At 46.9% G+C, this 17112-nt stretch overlaps 1 long non-coding RNA gene across 1 annotated transcript; it reads right to left on the bottom strand.

Moving 5' to 3' along the window:
• Positions 1–4299: 4299 nt before the first annotated feature.
• Positions 4300–9758, bottom strand: LOC144239318 (uncharacterized). Its single transcript, XR_013337385.1, has 3 exons — positions 9584–9758; positions 5561–5848; positions 4300–4476 (listed from the first exon to the last, which is right to left on the bottom strand). It is a non-coding gene; the product is annotated as an uncharacterized LOC144239318 (long non-coding RNA).
• Positions 9759–17112: the final 7354 nt, after the last annotated feature.

Here is a 17112-nt window from a genome sequence, read left to right as displayed (position 1 = left end):
CCTTCATCTGCTTAGGGATGTTTTATTTAAAGATGAACATTCTCTAGTCACCTCATGAGTTTATCTCAATAAGAAAGGCATCGCTTTTGGAAAGGGGCTGAGGAAATGCTACTCGAAGGATCAGGAAATATTTGCCAGTGGTCTAAGACAGGTGTTCATAAGATCATCATCTGTCAGGAAAGACCAAGAAAGTCAGGGCTTGGTGAAGCTAAAAGGGGCTTACCTGAGCCCCCTTCATAAGTAGTGACTGCTTCTTGAAGTCTTATCATGGAGCCAGCGCTGTGTTGGGTGATATAATACCATTTCATCTCCACTGTGCAGATGAAGAATCTGGATTCAAGAGTGTGCACAACTTTGATCAAAACATGGAGCTGGTGGGCGCCTGGGTGGCTCAGTCAGTTAAGCATCCGACTTCTGCTCAGCTCATTATCTCAGTTTGTGGGTTCGAGTCCCGCGTTGGGCTCTGTGCTGACAGCTTGGAGCCTGGAGCCGGCTTCGGATTCTGTGTCTCCTTCTCTCTCTGTGCCTCCCCTACCTGTGTTCTGTCTCTCTCTCTCTCAAAAATAAATAAACATTAAAAAAGAAATTAAAAAAAACCATGGAGCCGGATGAGTTCCTTCTTGTATTTATGATGGGTAGCTTTCAGAGATGGCCTCGGTGATCCCTGTCACGTGGTAATTCACCCCTTGATTGTGGCCTGGACCTTCTAGTGAGTAAAATACAGAAAACGTGATGGGGTGTCATTTCTGTGATTTGGTTACAAAAGATTGTGACTTCCTTTTTGCTGATATTTTTTTCTTCTTCTTTTTTAAAGAACTTTTTTAATGTTTATTTTTGAGAGAGAGAAAAACAGAGACAGAGAGAGGCAGAGCATGAGTGGGGGCGGGGCAGAAAGAGAGCGAGACACAGAATCTGAAGCAGGTTCCAGGCTCCGAGCTGTGAGCACAGAGCCTGACTTGGGGCTTGAAATCACCGGCTGTGAGATCATGACCTGAGCCGAAGTCAGATGCTCAGCTGACTGAGGCATCTGGGTGCCCCAATATTTTTTTTCTTGCCTTCTCGCCATGCATGCATTGTAGACATAAGTCACCATGTTGGAGATGCCCACTTAGCAGAGAACTGGGCATGAAAAGCTACTGAGGGGCTGAATGAATTCTGGCCTGGGAGCAGGTCTTTCCCCAGTCGAACCTTGAGATGAACTGACGTCCTGATAGGTGCACCCTGACCATAGCCTGCAAGAGAGAGCCTGAGGAAGAGGCCCCAGCAAAGCCATAGCTGGGTTCCTGGCCCACAGAAACGGTGAGATAATACAGTTGTTGTGGAAGGCCCCTAAGTTTGGAGATCATTCATACGTCGATCATAGACAACTAAAACTGCATTTTCAAGGACACAGTGTAGCATGATGCAAGGAATTCGACACACCTGATAAAAATCCAACCTCAACATTTTGACCAAATTGCCTCCCATCTTAGTGTCACCTGTAAAGCCGAGGTGTGGAAACCTATGCTGCAGGGGTGCATAAGAATGGAAGACCTCTGTCTCCTGGGGACTGCTTGGCTCATTCATAAATGGTAACTTATTGTTATGATTTCACATGTGACCGTGAATTAAAGTCCTGCTCCCCAGTCCTTTATCACTGCCTAACTCACCTGTTAATTGCTTGTGCTCCTGGATACTTTGCTACCATGTCCTTTCTTCTGTCCGCAATTTCTTCTCCACCTTTCAGAAATCCACCTGTCCTTCAAGGCTTGATTGACATCCTCCCTCTTCCAGGAAGTTGTCTCCTGTCGCCACCGTATTTTGTGAGCTTTCTTTCCTCTGTCAACCTCCATTATTGGGACCAATTCTTGGGCCTTGTTTCCTGTATCGCAAGGGCGTGTGTACGCACGTGTGCGTGTGTGGAGGGAACGAGGGATGTGCCGCTTCAACTATCCCAACTCGGAGAATGGGGCTGCTTCAGAGAATGGTTGTGCAATATCACAGACTGCCCTGAGCATGTATCTCAAAGTCAGGTGGGTCAAGATGTAAGCTCAGCTCTGAGCCTCACTCACTAGGTGACCTCTACAGCGGTGTTGGACTTCTCTAAGCTTGGTAACTGTGGGCATGTTGGGATCCCACTCAAACCTTTTCGTGACTTCCTGTGACACTTGTGTAAAGTTCACAATCTCTCCTGTGACTTGTAGGACTTGCCATGATCGGACTGCTCCAGTTTCCTCTTGGATGATTTTGTCTTTCACACACAGCATCGACCAAACTGGCTTTTGATGTCTCGAGCTTCTTCCCGTCCTGCCTCAGGGACTTTGCATGTGCTGTTCCCTCTGCTAGGTACACTTTCAACCTCCTCTTTATCTGGCTAACTCCCACTCTGTACTGAGGCCTCAAACTACACATTGCTCCTTCGTGAAAACTTTTCATGACTTCTGCAGGCTTGTCTGGGTCCCCACAGCTTGCTGTGTGTTTCCTTCTTAAGGCTTGTCACAATTGTAGGGAATGAATTGAAATGAACTAGCTAATTTTTAAGAGGGTGATTCTCTGATTTATTTTATCTCCTTCACTAGACTATAAGTTAAAGGAGGGCAAAAATAAATAAGTAAGTAAGTAAATAAATAAATAAATAGCAAGCAAGAAAAAGAAGAAGAAGAAGAAAAGCTTGGCTTGTTCACTGATATAACTCCAGGGCCTAGAATATTCCCTAGTACGGGAAGCCACTAAGTAAAGATTTCTGGAATAAACATCGAATGAATACATAAATTAATGGTTTTCTTAGCTGTAAGATGGAAGGAAAATATCTATCTTACAGGATTTGGGGGAGGAGTGGGTGAATAAATGTTCGCTAATTTAGGGGGGTGTTGAGGAAGCCTTGGGGTTCTGTCCTACAGACTCACAAATAGGATGGACGCCCCAGCGTCTCATCGCAATCCCCCCCCCCCCGGAATCTCCTTGATGATGTGTTAGAGAGTAACGCCACCTTTTCTGAATATTATACACGGAAGCCAGAGGGGGTGCTGAAGTTGCACACATCATAGCACACAACGTTTGAGAGTTCTCTCTGTCCCAAGGCCCCTCCTTTGTGAGGTCATCAGGAGATGCCGTCTTCTGGAGCCCTTTCCTGTGGAGTGATCCGTTCTGCTTTCCATCTGCTCCAGGAGCAGGGAAACTTTCCTTCCACTATGGACACAGTGTCTCCTTCCTTCCTTATTAGACTTGGTATTGGAAAGTAGACGCTTGCATCTCACCTGTAGCAGGCTTATCAAATAATGCCAGTGAAGGCAACTCTCTCCGTAAAATGAATCTCTGTTCCTTCCGCTAAAAAAAGACCATGTCTTCATAATTACCCAAATCACCCAGTAAGGATCTGGGTTATATTAAGTATGTATCAATATCAATTTCCTTATCCCACATACAAAGGCATTCACTAGAAAGAAAGAAATTATAAGTAGATGCTAGAGAGGGGGTCAGAAAGCAGTTGGTGGTGGCGGGGTGAAGGATCTCTGGAAGACAGGCTGTGGAAACACCCTCACTGGAGGGCAGAGGCCCTGCCACGTAACTTCTGAGACTGGTTAGTACTCTAAGGTCACACCCTTGGTCCAAGTGCACGCTGGTTGGTTTGATCTCTGGCCCGATACCCAAGAAAGGGAAGACAGCGTCTGGCACAGCTTAGAGAGCTTAGGATGACCAAGCTCTTCCTGGCAAAGGTCAGGAGGCAGGTGACGGACCCAGCACAACACTATTCCCCAAGGCCCTTCTTCTTCCCACCAGAAGTCAACCAGCGTATATACATACCAGGAAATGTGCTTTTTAAATTGACAATCTCTGGGCTGGACTATCATCTGTGTGAGGGCAGGCTCTCTGTCACATACCTTTGTTTCTCCGGGGTCCAGCACAGCCCTGGCATATGGTGACCACTTCTCTCTCCTCACTCCCATGCTTTTTCCTATAATGATAGCTCAGAAAGTCTTAAAAGCAGGCATTTGGCTATCTCTGGATCCGCCCTTTAACCCTTATGACCCCATCATACTCTTCTCAAAGTTCTGCAATCATACCCATTGGCATTCTCGTAACCTCCCCAGCCTGAAGGGCTGTGATGGTCCCATCAGACGGGTTCTACTAAATATGGGACTCCAATACATTCAGAAGCACCAGCTTCTGTTTTGCACGCCATGTCCATTTGACAAGAGTGAAGTGGATTAATTAACGTGGTGGGTCTATCTTCTACCCAGCTGTCTTGTGCTGCAATGGAGAGCAAGAAAAATCCATTAGATTATACTGCGAGATAGCTGAAAGAAAGTTTAGATTAAGTTTATCTCTCGAGGCAATTTTATTAGATAGATTAAGTTTCTGTTCATCTCTCCAAAGACCGTAGTAATAACCAGTGTCATGACTTTGAAATCCTTCGACTGCAGAGGGTAATCAAACATGGTTGTCTTTTTATCCCATCTTTTACTTCTTAGTATTCCACAATCCTGCCTCGTCCATCTGTCAAAGGGATAGTGGTAAGGGGATCAGTGTTGACAAGTGATAGTACAAATTATGTAATGCTGATGACATTTCACTGTCTCCTTCTGATCTGCTATTCCTCCTCTCAATCACTCCTTATTCTATAAAAAGCACTGAAAGAGAAAGGCAGCTGTGGAAGCTATTGGCTCAAGTCTCTGAGCCTCAGGGGCAAAACGGGGTGAATTTGAAGTGTACAGAAGGCTTCTGAATTAGACATGGGGCCTGGAAAGATGGCCTGACTGACAGAACGGGAAATTGAGGTCATCTTCCTACAACAGGACTTTGGCAGCCGCCACCCGGGACCGCATTTGGTCATGCTGTGGTCCCATGAAAAACTTGACGTGTCAGGCCCATGGTGGCGATGGGCTTTCTGTTCCAAGAATATGCCCTCTGACTTCTCCTCTGTGGGGGAATTCCACTCTTCCTTTTGGGGACTCAGTACAGTGTGATTCTTAAAAACATTTTTTAAATGTTTATTTTTTAGAGAGAGAGAGAGAAAAAGAGAGAGAGAGAGAGAGTGAGCAGGGGAGGGGCAGGGCGAGGGGTACACAGAATCTGAAGCAGCTCCAGGCTCTGAGCTCTCAGCACAGAGCCCATCGTGGGGTTTGAACCCACAAACCGTGAGGCCATGACCTGAGCCAACGTCTAGCGCTTAACCCACTGAGCCACCCAGGCGCCCCGATACAGGGTAATTTAAAAGGAAGAATGAGCTGGTTCTGTAAGAGCAGAAATCAAGGGTAACAGGAACAGACACAAGAAGTACTCTTTTTCCTGGGGTGGGGAATATGAAGTTAGGGGTCTGGACACAATGGTAACACGGGACCAAATAATAAGACTCAGGTTTAAAGTCTGACAGATGAGCCTTTGTGCAGACAGGGACCTCAGTCCTCTCTCATAAAGCCTCCGTTCATTTGGAAGAATCTCTGTGAGGATGATACTCCCAGACTCCGTCTCCCTAAACAGACCTAAAGAAGAATGGCCATTCACGTACTTACCAACTAGGAGAATTCATGAATCTTTATGAAAACCTGTCTTGTGTAGTCATATTTGGTCTGGGACTTACCTGAGGAGTCCTATGATATGACACACGGCAGGAGATTAGTTAACGATTTTGTGATTCTTTCAGCTAAGTAGACTTTGTTTCCAGTCCTGGAGTTCCAGAGTGGTGGGTGACTGCAGCAAGGTTTGATAGCAGACTCATTTGTTTCAGAAACATTTATTAATCACATACCATGTACTAGGTGCTTTTCTGGGCACATAAAGAGTCTCGATGGTCAGCAGTTTGTCAGCTCGTGGAGGGAAGTAGCCCTGTTACCCTCAATGTTGGTATGTCCGTGACCTGCCATGGTATCTGGAACAAAACAGGCCGTCATACAGTGGTTCTTGAATGAATGAACTGGCGAATGCATACCAACCCCTAGTCTCCTTCCCAACCACCAGCCTTGAGTTCCTGAGAGGCTGTCTTTACTGGAGAAGTTTCTCAAGACAGGGGAAAACCCTATCATTCACGAACATCAGCCAAGGCCAGGAGGCAGAAAATGGATTCAAGACCACATTTCACCGTGAAGTATTCTTTAGAATGTAAAAGAAAAACAAATAGAATTTTATTAATCTGCTTTTGCCTACAGCCCGGAAAAGCCCTTGTGTCAAAAATACCCGCCTCTAAATTATGCTTTGTCTTTCCATTATAAATTTTATTAACCACTCTTTTATTAGCAGTCTTATTACAGTTGATCTGCACATGAATGGAAACAATTTACAAATGATCAGGGTTGGATTAGAGAAACCATAAACTCAATGCAAATTGTTACAAATTATTTACTGGCTTAGCACAAATCTGCATATAGATGGAGGAAGTCAATCAGAAAGGTACCTTCAGGTATTCTTCACAAGATAGGATTGTGAAGATATTGCAGACTGACACGCATCGTGCAGAATAGAAATGAAAATAAATAGATTCATTTGTCAAATACACATAGATGTGAGGCTCCTCGATCAGAACTGTGGAGTGCTGGATATCTGGGAAAACTGAAGAGGGGTAGGAAGTTGGGGGTGGGGGAAGGTACTTGAAAGTGGGCTTACCCTAAATATAAGGTCAAGGAGATTTCAGAAACAGAAAAACAAAACAAAACAGAAACATTGACCCAGCACCTCCTAGAAGCTGACAGAATATTCCTCGTGTTTCCTCCCATTAATCTTCCAGTCACTCTTTAAAATGGGGAGGACCATACTGTAGTTTGTCAGTTGAAGTTTTGTAACTCGGCCAAGGTCACACAACCATCAGGACTTGGATCTTAAAACTCCATGCCTACATCTTGGGATTCATCAGTGGAAGTATTGCCTTTGTTTTTGGCGCCGGTCTTTGGGGGGAAGGATGGTGGTGGTCGGGGGCCCTTGGGCATAGCTCTGGAGTCCTTACTCTCTGCCAGCACTGTAAGACTTGGACTCATTTCTCTTGTACCTTGACTCTCCTTTACGAGAAGGACGATGTGAGGAGATTCATGATTTCATGCCAAGAACATGGGGTCAAACATTTGGGAGCGTGAGTGCCTCTATCCAACTTGCTGTGTGACCTGAGACAGGTTTTAACTCCTTCTGGGACCCTATTTATTCAGGGGGATAGACTTAGGTTTCTTTGAATTTTCTGAAAGTTCACTGAACTTAAGCTCAGGGCCAGAAGACATGAATACTAGTGTGTATCCTCTGCAGACTCACATCATCCCTTGGCAAAGGGGAAACTGGGCAAAAGCAGAGTTCCTGTCCCTTATTACCACCTATTGTGGATGCGTTGCTTATTTGCCTTTTCTAGTATTTCAGTTTTCCTCCTTCAGTCAAAGCTGCTTTTAGGTTATTTTTCATTTGCAGTAACTCTTCTCCCACGGATATTTGGCTTTTAATGGAGATTAGTCTTCATCTAAGGGACGAAACCCTTAGTGGTAGACATTTCAGGTCTCTTCATTAGATGGGAAGTTTTAGAGGACTCAGGGACTTCTCAGGATGCCGAAAATGCAGCTATGAATGCAGTAATTTATTCCTTTAGATCCCATGGCTAGTATGGTGGAGCTGTAGGGGTGGGGTTGGGGTGAGGATGGGGGCCATACCACTTTCCTTCTTCCCTGGAGGAAATTTTATCTGCCCTCTTTGTGGTCATTTCGTGGGTCAATGACGAGTGTAAATAGTACTAAAAGGGATACTCCCCCATCTTCTTACCAGCTAGGGGACCCATATCACTTCAAATGAAGCATGAGCATAATTGTATTAATGGTAACAAGAGCCACATCGATTAGATGCTAACCACAGGCCAGCATGAGCTCATAGTTTACATGCTTTATTTTATTGAATGCTCATGAAAGCTCTATGATCTGGGATTATGTTTTCATCCCCTCTTACAGATAAGAAAGTAGAGATTTTGTTGGGGAGGGGGAGGATTTATTTAATCACATAGGGAATTAGAAAAGATGGGACTCCGTCTCAGTTCATTCTACCTCCAAACTCTACATCCTTAATCAATAAACTATACTAATCTCATGAGTTTGAAATATATGGGACTGGACCAGCCGTACTTCATAGATCTTTTCCATCTCAAAGATATAACTAATAAATTCCTAGAGTTGGCGATTCTTTTGAGAGCTTCTGGCCCAACACCCTCTGTTACAGGTAAGGAAACGGGCAATTAGGAATTTTTAGAAACACGTATGAAGATAAGGACATTGGAAATGGCATTGGAAGCAACTGGGCACTGGGCAGGCAGAAAATGTTGACTTTTCTCCTCTTGTCCAGATCCTCCACACCCAATTAAGGATGTTGTGCACTTCACAACTCTACTGGGTGCCATTTGCATGGACCGCATGGCGATACACTGTCCCTCTTTTTTTCAGTTCCCCTTCCCTGTCATGTATGACCAGCACATTTTCTTATCTTCTTATGATTTTATTTCGCAGCTATTTCTAAGAAAGAAGAGAGCTTGTATCCGTCTTTCTTTTCCTTTTTCTTTTTCCTGAAAGAGAAGCCTGCAGCTTGCAGAGACTTGGATTGCTGGCATCGCTGACTTTGGAGGTTGCCGGCTAATCAATCAGGAGCTGCATTGTGAATGCCTGGCATGGATTTTCTTTTTTCTTTTCATCCTTTGTGCGCGCTGTGCGTGCATGCGCGTGCATGTGCATACGACTTTGGTGCCTTTCCACCAGCAAAGGACTCCGGGGCTGGATGTAATTAAACAGCAGCCGCGTACTGTATTCAGGCTTGCTTTGCACGCAGATCTTCCCCCTCGCTCCACTTACAGATGCCCCACCAGCCCTGTGCTCTGCCTTCATTAAACAGCCTGCTGACTGGTCTCCCCAGGACGGGGATCTGGGGTCTGGGGCTCACGAGGGAAGTGCACACCGCTGTTAGCAAGCCTCCAGGCCGCAGCGTGCAGTGAGCTGAGTCAACAGCACTTCTGCGGAGACTCGTGGCCATGACACCGGTGACCGAGGCTCTGTGCCTCTTGGAATGCTCAGCCAGAGTCCTCAGGAGTTGAATTCGGATAAAACTGAAAGGTAAACTAATTATAGTGGGGCCGTTTGTGCTTCTGTGGTTTACCTTATGTCAGCGTTTCCAGGTTAAACTGCCTTCTTCAGGGATTTCAGAATCTGCTTTAAACGTCTCTTTCCACTACTGTTCACCCCGCTTCCTAATCTAGTTCCATTACAGGTTCTGATAGTTATTTTTTTTTTTAATTTTTTAATGTTTTATTTATTTCTAGGAGAGAGAGAGAGAAAGAGACAGCGTGAGCAGGGGAGGGTCAGAGAGAGAGGGAGTCACAGACTGAAACAGGCTCCAGGCTCCGAGCTGGCAGTCAGCACAGAGCCCGACGCGGGGCTCGAACCCACGAACCACGAGATCATGACCTAAGCGAACCGACTAAACCACCCAGGCGCCCCTACAGGTTCTGATATTTAGACAAATGGACTTGATCACCACCCTTAAGGTGGCTCAGGTGCAGATGTGTTTTATATGCACACACGCATGCGCACACTCACAAAAAAAGCAAATGCACGTGGACGCCGTTTCATTCAAGATGGTCGCGGTTGTGACACAAACTCACATCAAACGGGCCAAAGGAAATGTACATAGATCGGCATCTGTGTCATCCCTGGGACTCCAATGCGTTGTGAGGACTTTGTCGCTCTGACCCTGCATTTCTCAAACGGGCTCGTCTCGGCCACACATCATTCCTCACAAGGGGAACCTCCCCATGGTAAGCAAGATGGCTGCCAGGAGCTGTGAGGCAGAAAGCGCCCATCTCTCGGATTAACGTCAGGGGGTAACGATTGGTCCTGCCCGGGGTCACGTGCCCAGCCCTGAGCCAATCATAATAGCTGTGGGAGGGATTGGGGCCTGGCTGGCCTGTGTCACAGAGCCACGGAGTGTGATTGACAGCCCAGGTCATGTGCCCATCCCTGAGCCAATCACAACGACTGTGGGAGGGATCAGGGATTGGCAGTCAGGGTCAGACACCGAGAGAGAGGGAGATTGACGGCCGTGTCAGGACCACACGCAGTGGAGAACTTGCGCTCTGTTGCTTCCTGGTGGTGTGGCTGGGCAATGCCCTTCACCGCCCTGCTCTTCAGTTCCTCCAACCGTGGACGGAGTGGCATATCATTCATCTCACAGGGACTATTTAGGATGAAATGAAATAATAATACCTATAATGACCAGTTATTAGGGAGCAGCTGATAGTAGATACTAGATACTTAATAGGCACTTTCTTATCGAGTTAGTCATCCCCAGAGCACGTGGTGTGGGATGTGAATAAAAAGGCCTGGTGCTCATATATGTGTGCAAAATAAGCAGGTTTCCTTACTAGAGGGCTACTTGGAGTCTTTGGCACAAACATCCCAAACCAATTATCAAACCACTTTTACTCTGCATGCTTTCTAGTGGTGGATCCTTTTAGGATAATAATGTCCCACATTACGCAGTTTGGGAAGCAAGTTTTCTAATATTCTAAAGACTAAATTCTAACTAAAGGCAGACCAGGGAGCATTTGTACCTGGCTTGTCTTATTTTGGCCCCTTCTAACCATTTGTACAGAATTTCTCTGTACAAGTTTCCCCGTGAGAAAATGTGAAGCTCAGAATTAAAAACACTGCATTATTGTGAGATGTGGTTGGGTCATACAACAGTGTTCGCATCCAGACAAACTGCTGTCAGCCTTCAGTGTCAGGAAAGTGTGCACCTCATCCAAGCATAGAAGTTACGATTTTATGGAGACCATTTCCCTTGTTGCTTTGGCTGCCAGGGAGCTCAGAGTCAAAAGTAAGCCCCAATTGGAGCACGTGTGCAGAACTTTTGTCACACGTTTTGCCTGTGACTCTATCCCTGACTATCTCTTCTTTTCCTACTCCTTATATTCCTTTTACTCTGATCTTAACAATTATTGATATTTATCTCGTTTTCTTTATCTAGGGGACTCAGGTCTTTGTGGTGTTGAGGTGGGGCTCAATAAATAAATAAACAAATAAAACGCAGGTGGGATCTCAGGGGCCTTTTTCTGCAAAGATAATGTTGGCGGTGCTAATACCCTTTTCTCCTTCACCGCTAATGTCTTGGCTCTGCTTGGAGCCACTTGCCCAATTACAGCGCCAAGCTCCTGTTTTACAAGGCTTCCTTTGAGCACATCTAATCAGGAACAGCTTCTCACTGCAGTCTCTTTGTTCACTGACTGGAACCTTGAATGCCTCGCTTTGCCTAATAAATAACCCAGGGGCTCAAACTTGGCCTTAGCCTTTATTTAGAAAATGGAACCGGCGCAGCTCTGAAGCGTATTCAAAGCCAAGGCCCTTGGAAGGTCAGACATCTCTCAGGCATTTCAGGAAGGTTGTATACTGCTCCGTTTCCCCACACAGTTATTGGACATTTTTTTTTCCATTGAGCTCTCAGAACTTGCTCCTACCTTGGCACGGACAACCCTGGATACACCCCCTGGTGTAGGGATTGCTCGGCGACTCATTCCTACACCTGGGCGCGGACTCCAGAGTGACTGCCGGCGACGTGCAGGGCTAGGCTCCATCCGAGGAACATCTGTGAAGTCTCGGTTACTCTGATCCTCCCTGTTTTTCAGCTCTCAGCACTAGATGACAGCAATCAAAGGCCCCCGGAGCAAAGAGACCATGATCTGAAAATGGCCCCTGGCTGGTTCCAGACCTTTGTTCAAATCCTGGCTTCACTGCTGTGTTGCCGTGAGAGTTTCGACCAGTTCCCTTAAGGCTGTATGTTTCAGTTCCTTCATGGATAAAGTGTGTCCCTCACAGTGTGGGGGAAAGGAACTGGGTTAATACCTGTCTTCCTTCTGCCCTCATTGACCTAGTTAACTGCTCTGCTTTCTCTTGAGATTTTGGTTTAGGAGATGGGACCTCGTGGGAAGGCTTCCCTGATCTTTCTGGCTGGGGCATACCCCTTATTACAAGTTTCCGTCACACGAAGTATCTTCCCCCCCTCTTCCCCCCCAGTACTTGTCCCCGGGGCATTTTTATTACATGTGCTTCCACAATTATTCCTGTAGACTGCAGCCTCTGTGCGGACAGCCACTGGGGTGGCTTCTGTTCATCACTGCGTCCTCCGTGCTGGCCTCTGGGTGGGCATATAGGAAGGGCCCAGGAAAGAAAGAACAGTGAATGGGGTGCCTGGGTGGCTCAGTCAGTTAGGAGTCTGACTCTTGATTTCGGCTCAGGTTTGTGAGTTTGAGCCCCACATTGGGCTTTGCACTTGACAGTGCAGACCCTGCTTGGGATTCTCTCTCCCCAATCTCTCTGCCCCTCCCCTGCTTATATTCTCTCTCTCTCTCTCTCACTCAAAAAAAAAAAAAAAACACATTTAAGAATGAGCAGCGAATGAATGAAGGAAGAAGGTGTGTTGACAGTGTCGTTCAGGATCTGCAGAGGGAAGAGAGGAGGGTGTGAGTTTGGGGTTCGGACATTAAATGGATGAGCAAACATATCTTTGTGACACGAATGAAGCTGGAGAGTCACCCACAAACGAATTTCAACTTTGCTAGGACGGAGGTTTGCCCCCCCTTACACCCCATTTCCTGGACATAGCAGCCTACAGGCAGACAGCTTCTAGTTTGGAGCCCTTTCGCCCACACCCTTACCAACCCCAGCTCAAGTGAGACCGTATGCTCGTTATTTATTATACCGGTCTGCATATTGAGATAATTGGGTTGTGTAATACGGCACACAGACTAATCTAAGAATGATTTCTGCTGAATAGAAATTACTTATTTTGATTCCTCGGGGGTTTGTTTTGTCAAAACTCATGTAGTATTTAGCAAAGTAATCATTGTTCAATTGCCGAGCACAGGAAGTGTAAAATCATCCTAATAAGAATGAAAGGAATAAGAGAATGAGTGTCACTGACCTCGTCAACTTGATTAGTGACGGTGTTCCATTGCGTTCTCGAGGCCTAACCTCCACGCCGCCTGTGAAGATCACCATGTACTTCTCTCTCTCACTGGCCCTAATTAGATATGCAATTTGTCATACGGTTGTTCAACCAGAATAGAGACAAAGAAAGAAGAGACAGAAGAGGGAGCATGTTACTGAAATTCACAAGAAAATTGCTCAATAGCAAATCAATACCCAAACTGGAAAGAGAGTTTTGAAAGCAAAGAGACCGGATTTTCCGAATCCAGAGACAGGCTGTGTGACCTTGAATTAGTCACTGAACCTCTCTGAACCCAAGTCCTTCATCTGTCCGATGGAGTTCGTAATAACACATTCCTGAAGGAAGCTCCTTATAACCAGCATCCGGTTGTGTCCATCTGCCTCATTCCAGAGAGTTGTCGACCATTTGGTTGCTTTTTGGGCAACTTTGAAGTAACACGTATGTTCATGGAAATCTTTTTTTTTTTTAATGTTTATTTTTGAGAGAGAGAGAGAGAGAGAGAGAGACCGGGTGCAAGTGGGGGAGGGACAGAGAGAGAGGGACACAGAATCTGAAGCAGGCTCCAGGCTCTGAGCTGTGAGCACAGAACCCGATGCGGGTCTCAGACTCACGAACTGCGACACCATGACCTGAGCTGAAGCTGGACGCTCAACCCACTGAGCCACCGAGGTGCCTGCAAGTGCTCAGCAAATGTTAATGACAATGTTACTCTTAATGCTAGTGTTGTTGCCATCCGCCCCTTGGGGAGAGGATTTCCAGGCCTTTGAAGGACCAGAGCTAGGAAATGGGGGGCTGCCGGGGGCTGGTGTATCGTAACGGAGAGGGGCCTGCAGCCAGGGGGCAAAGGAACACCACCAGCTGTCGGAGGCCTTCTTTGTCTTGCTTCCCCTCCCAGGAAATAAAGTGGCCTCTGCAAATGCCCAAGGCCGCCAAACCAGAGTATTAGCTAGGACTTCAAAAGTTTTCCTAGGAGGCAGAGGAAAAGGAGGTTCATTTCTGAACCAGGCAACCCTGAGTGATGGCCTCGATGGATGGAGGGAGGGGCTTTCCTGTCTCTTCGTTCCCTCCATCCTGCCCTCCAGCAGGTGGGTCTGTTTATTCCTGGCAGCAGGAGCCTCCCTGGGGGATAATGGTGCCACCGCATAGCCTCCCTCCNCCTCCTTCCCTCCCTCCTTCTCTCCCCCCTCCCTCCCTCCATGGGCTTCCTGGCCTCTGAGTAGATTCTCCTGACCCTTCTCAGCCTCAGAAGTGGGGTTCAGGGTTTTTTTTGGGCTGGGCCCTGGAAACCTACCCTGTCATCAGCTTTCAATCCCGTGACACACCGCGCTGTGTCGTATGTGCTTGCGCTTGGATAATTTGGGGTTACCATCTTCAGTTTCCTTCCTGCGGTGACAGCGTCTGAGATGTGATAAATGTTGGTTAGACAAAGGTCAGTCATCCCATTTATCTTTGACAAGGGTACCAAGGCACCGTTTTTCAAGAGATGGATCTATAGGTGTCCCCCCCCCCAGGCTGACATTTCCTAAATGCTTACTGTGTGTCAGACACCGTTCTAGTGGTGTTCCGTGGGTTTTCCCCACAGAATCCATTCTTTCCACGTCCATTTTAAAGATGAGGAAGCTGAGGCCTAGGGAGGAAAAGTAACATGCCAAGGCTGGGAAGCTGTGGAGACACAGAGGTCAGAATTGTTTCTGCTTCGCATGCTGCCTCGAGTCCAGGCACTTAAACCTGCTCTCACCTCACGTCCCCCAGGAGGGGGGCTTCCAGCTGGTCGTGGGTGTATCCGTCTCGGCATTCTTTGAGTCTCGTTCAAGGCCAGGCAGACAGAAGGGACTGGGCAAGTGTTTGTTGACTGAATAGGTGAGTGTGCATGGCCAACACCATGATGTGACTGACGGGGGACTCCTAGTTGAATACACGAGTTATTGTAGGGCCCAGGGCTTTTGAAGAGTCACGTCAGGTGCTGGTACGATATCAACGGAACTGGAGTAAGAAAACAAAAGGGAAGGGACTGGGCGATCAGGAGAAGTGTCCGAGCCTCCCCTCGACGCCCAGCCTGTCACACCAGGAACTAGAAAGCCAGCAACGTTCTCTGGTCTCTCATCCGTGATGTTCTCTGTGTATCTGGCCCATTTTTCTCCCTCTGCAAGGGAGAGTTTTGTTTCTTCTTTGCCCACTCCATGGGCAAAGGATGACCTCCAGAATTTTCCTTTCGTACTTCATGTCCCAAGTCCAAATTCCCGGGAGAGAAAGTCCAGTTTCCCTGGGTCAGTTGAGATGTGATTCACCTGTCTGGTTGCCGGTGACCTGAGGGCGTGGGAGGTGTTAATGTCCAGTGCAAATACGGTTTCCAGGAGCCCTGCTTCCACTGAGGGTGTGTGTGTGTGGGGTAATCAGAGAGGTAGGAAACGTGTTTAAATAAGAATACTGAATGCCACTGCTCCAATTTCAAAGTAGATCTGAGTTACTCTGTCTGACTTACAGGGTAAAAAAGTGGTTTGCTTTAATCAGCCTCTCTCTGCAATAGAAATGTGCCAACGAACCTTTGGAAATATGGTGCCCAAAACAGGAGACCCTTTTGGGGCTCTTCAGAATGTGCCAAGATCTGCTGAGAGACTGGGAGGTTTTGGGGCCATCTTTTTGGTTAGTTTCTCACCCCAGGGGTGCAGGCGATGTGTGAGGTTTCCAGCAGTGACACTCGCAGAGCCCCCGGGAGGTGAAGTCTTTGGTGGCCCATGACAGGGATGGTGGTCTCCATTGGAATCTCAGTCCACCCCCAAGCCAAGACTGAGGCACATGTGTGTTAGATGAGCAGGAATGTGTTTATGGGCCCCTGCTACATTTCAGGCTCTGATACCAGCCCTGTTTTAATCTAACCTTCATCCAAGAGTTTTATGCATCTGACTTAGTATCTTCTTCCCACTTTACTGATGAGGAATTGTAAGTTCAGAGATATTTTAGCAACTTGACTAGATCAGGATTAGTACTTCTGGGATTTAAATCTAAGTTTATCCGAATGTGTACCCTGGCCTCTCTTTTTTTTTAAAACACTTATTTATTATTTTTGAGAGACAGAGAGAGACACAGCATGAGCAGGGGAGGGGCAGAGAGAGAGGGAGACACAGAATCTGAAGCAGGCTCCAGGCTCTGAGCTGTGATCACAGAGCCTGATGTGGGGCTTGAACTCACAAGTTGTGAGATGATGACGTGAGTCAAACTCAGATGCTTAACGGCCTGAGCCACCCAGGTGTCCTGTAAATGCTTGCCTGGCCTCTTTTTTACTAGTCCATCGAATCTCTCTGATCCAGAATGTCTTGCAAGACATACACACACACACACACACACACACACACAGAAAGTAATTTATCATCCACCTAAGTTGCTGTAGGAAGTGAGGGGCCTCCAGGTACCTGAACACTGAGCACAGGGAAGGGAATGCTAAGAGACATCTGGTCTCATTGAGTTTGGCTCCAATCAGTGGCACTTTGGTGCTTTGGCTCTGGGAGTAAAAAGCTGCACATACCTAAGGGCAAACGAAATAGACACTGGGCTGGCTTGGCTGTCTGCAGGAAGACTAAAAATGCAAGTTTGATTCCAGTGAAGGCAAAACACTCAGACAACAGAGAAAGAGTCTTCTGCAAAGGCTCAGTCCCGTATCAGTGGAAAGATGGAGGGTAAGAAAGAATGCGAGGACTGGACGGGAAGACTATGTTCATAGTCAATGTCTAGACCCCAGCAGAAGCTGCCCCGTAGTGGATGGGATGAGAATTAAAACCCAGCACCTGTGTCTGAAAATATCTCCAAGGTGATGGCTCTGCCATTCCACCATGATCTTCCTGTTCTCAGAGCTTTTTCCATTTCTTTCTATCATCCTAGGAGACACAAGAGTGGATTTGCCCTGGGCCAGTTCCTGGAGAAGGACCCAATTCCCTGAAGGGCTTCAGAATGACTCTTTCAGAAATTATTATCAAACCAGTTCGTCACCCGGGGATACATCTCTATACAATTATTCTGGTTGGCTGGGTAATTGTCGCTAACGTTACACGGGGCCAGAATAATGATCAGGGAGGTAATATTAGATTCGTCTCTTCTAAAACCGATTGTGTAAATGCTGTCTGTTTGGTACACCGAGGATCCACTTGCTTGAGTAAGGCAGGGTGGGTGGTTTTGCAGACTCAGCCTCCATGT

The sequence above is a fragment of the Crocuta crocuta genome, unplaced genomic scaffold (assembly GCF_008692635.1).
Source record: "Crocuta crocuta isolate KB4526 unplaced genomic scaffold, BGI_CrCroc_1.0 scaffold16, whole genome shotgun sequence".
In the NCBI taxonomy this organism is placed as follows: Eukaryota; Metazoa; Chordata; class Mammalia; order Carnivora; family Hyaenidae; genus Crocuta; species Crocuta crocuta.
This window is presented reverse-complemented; position numbering and strand designations above follow the sequence as displayed.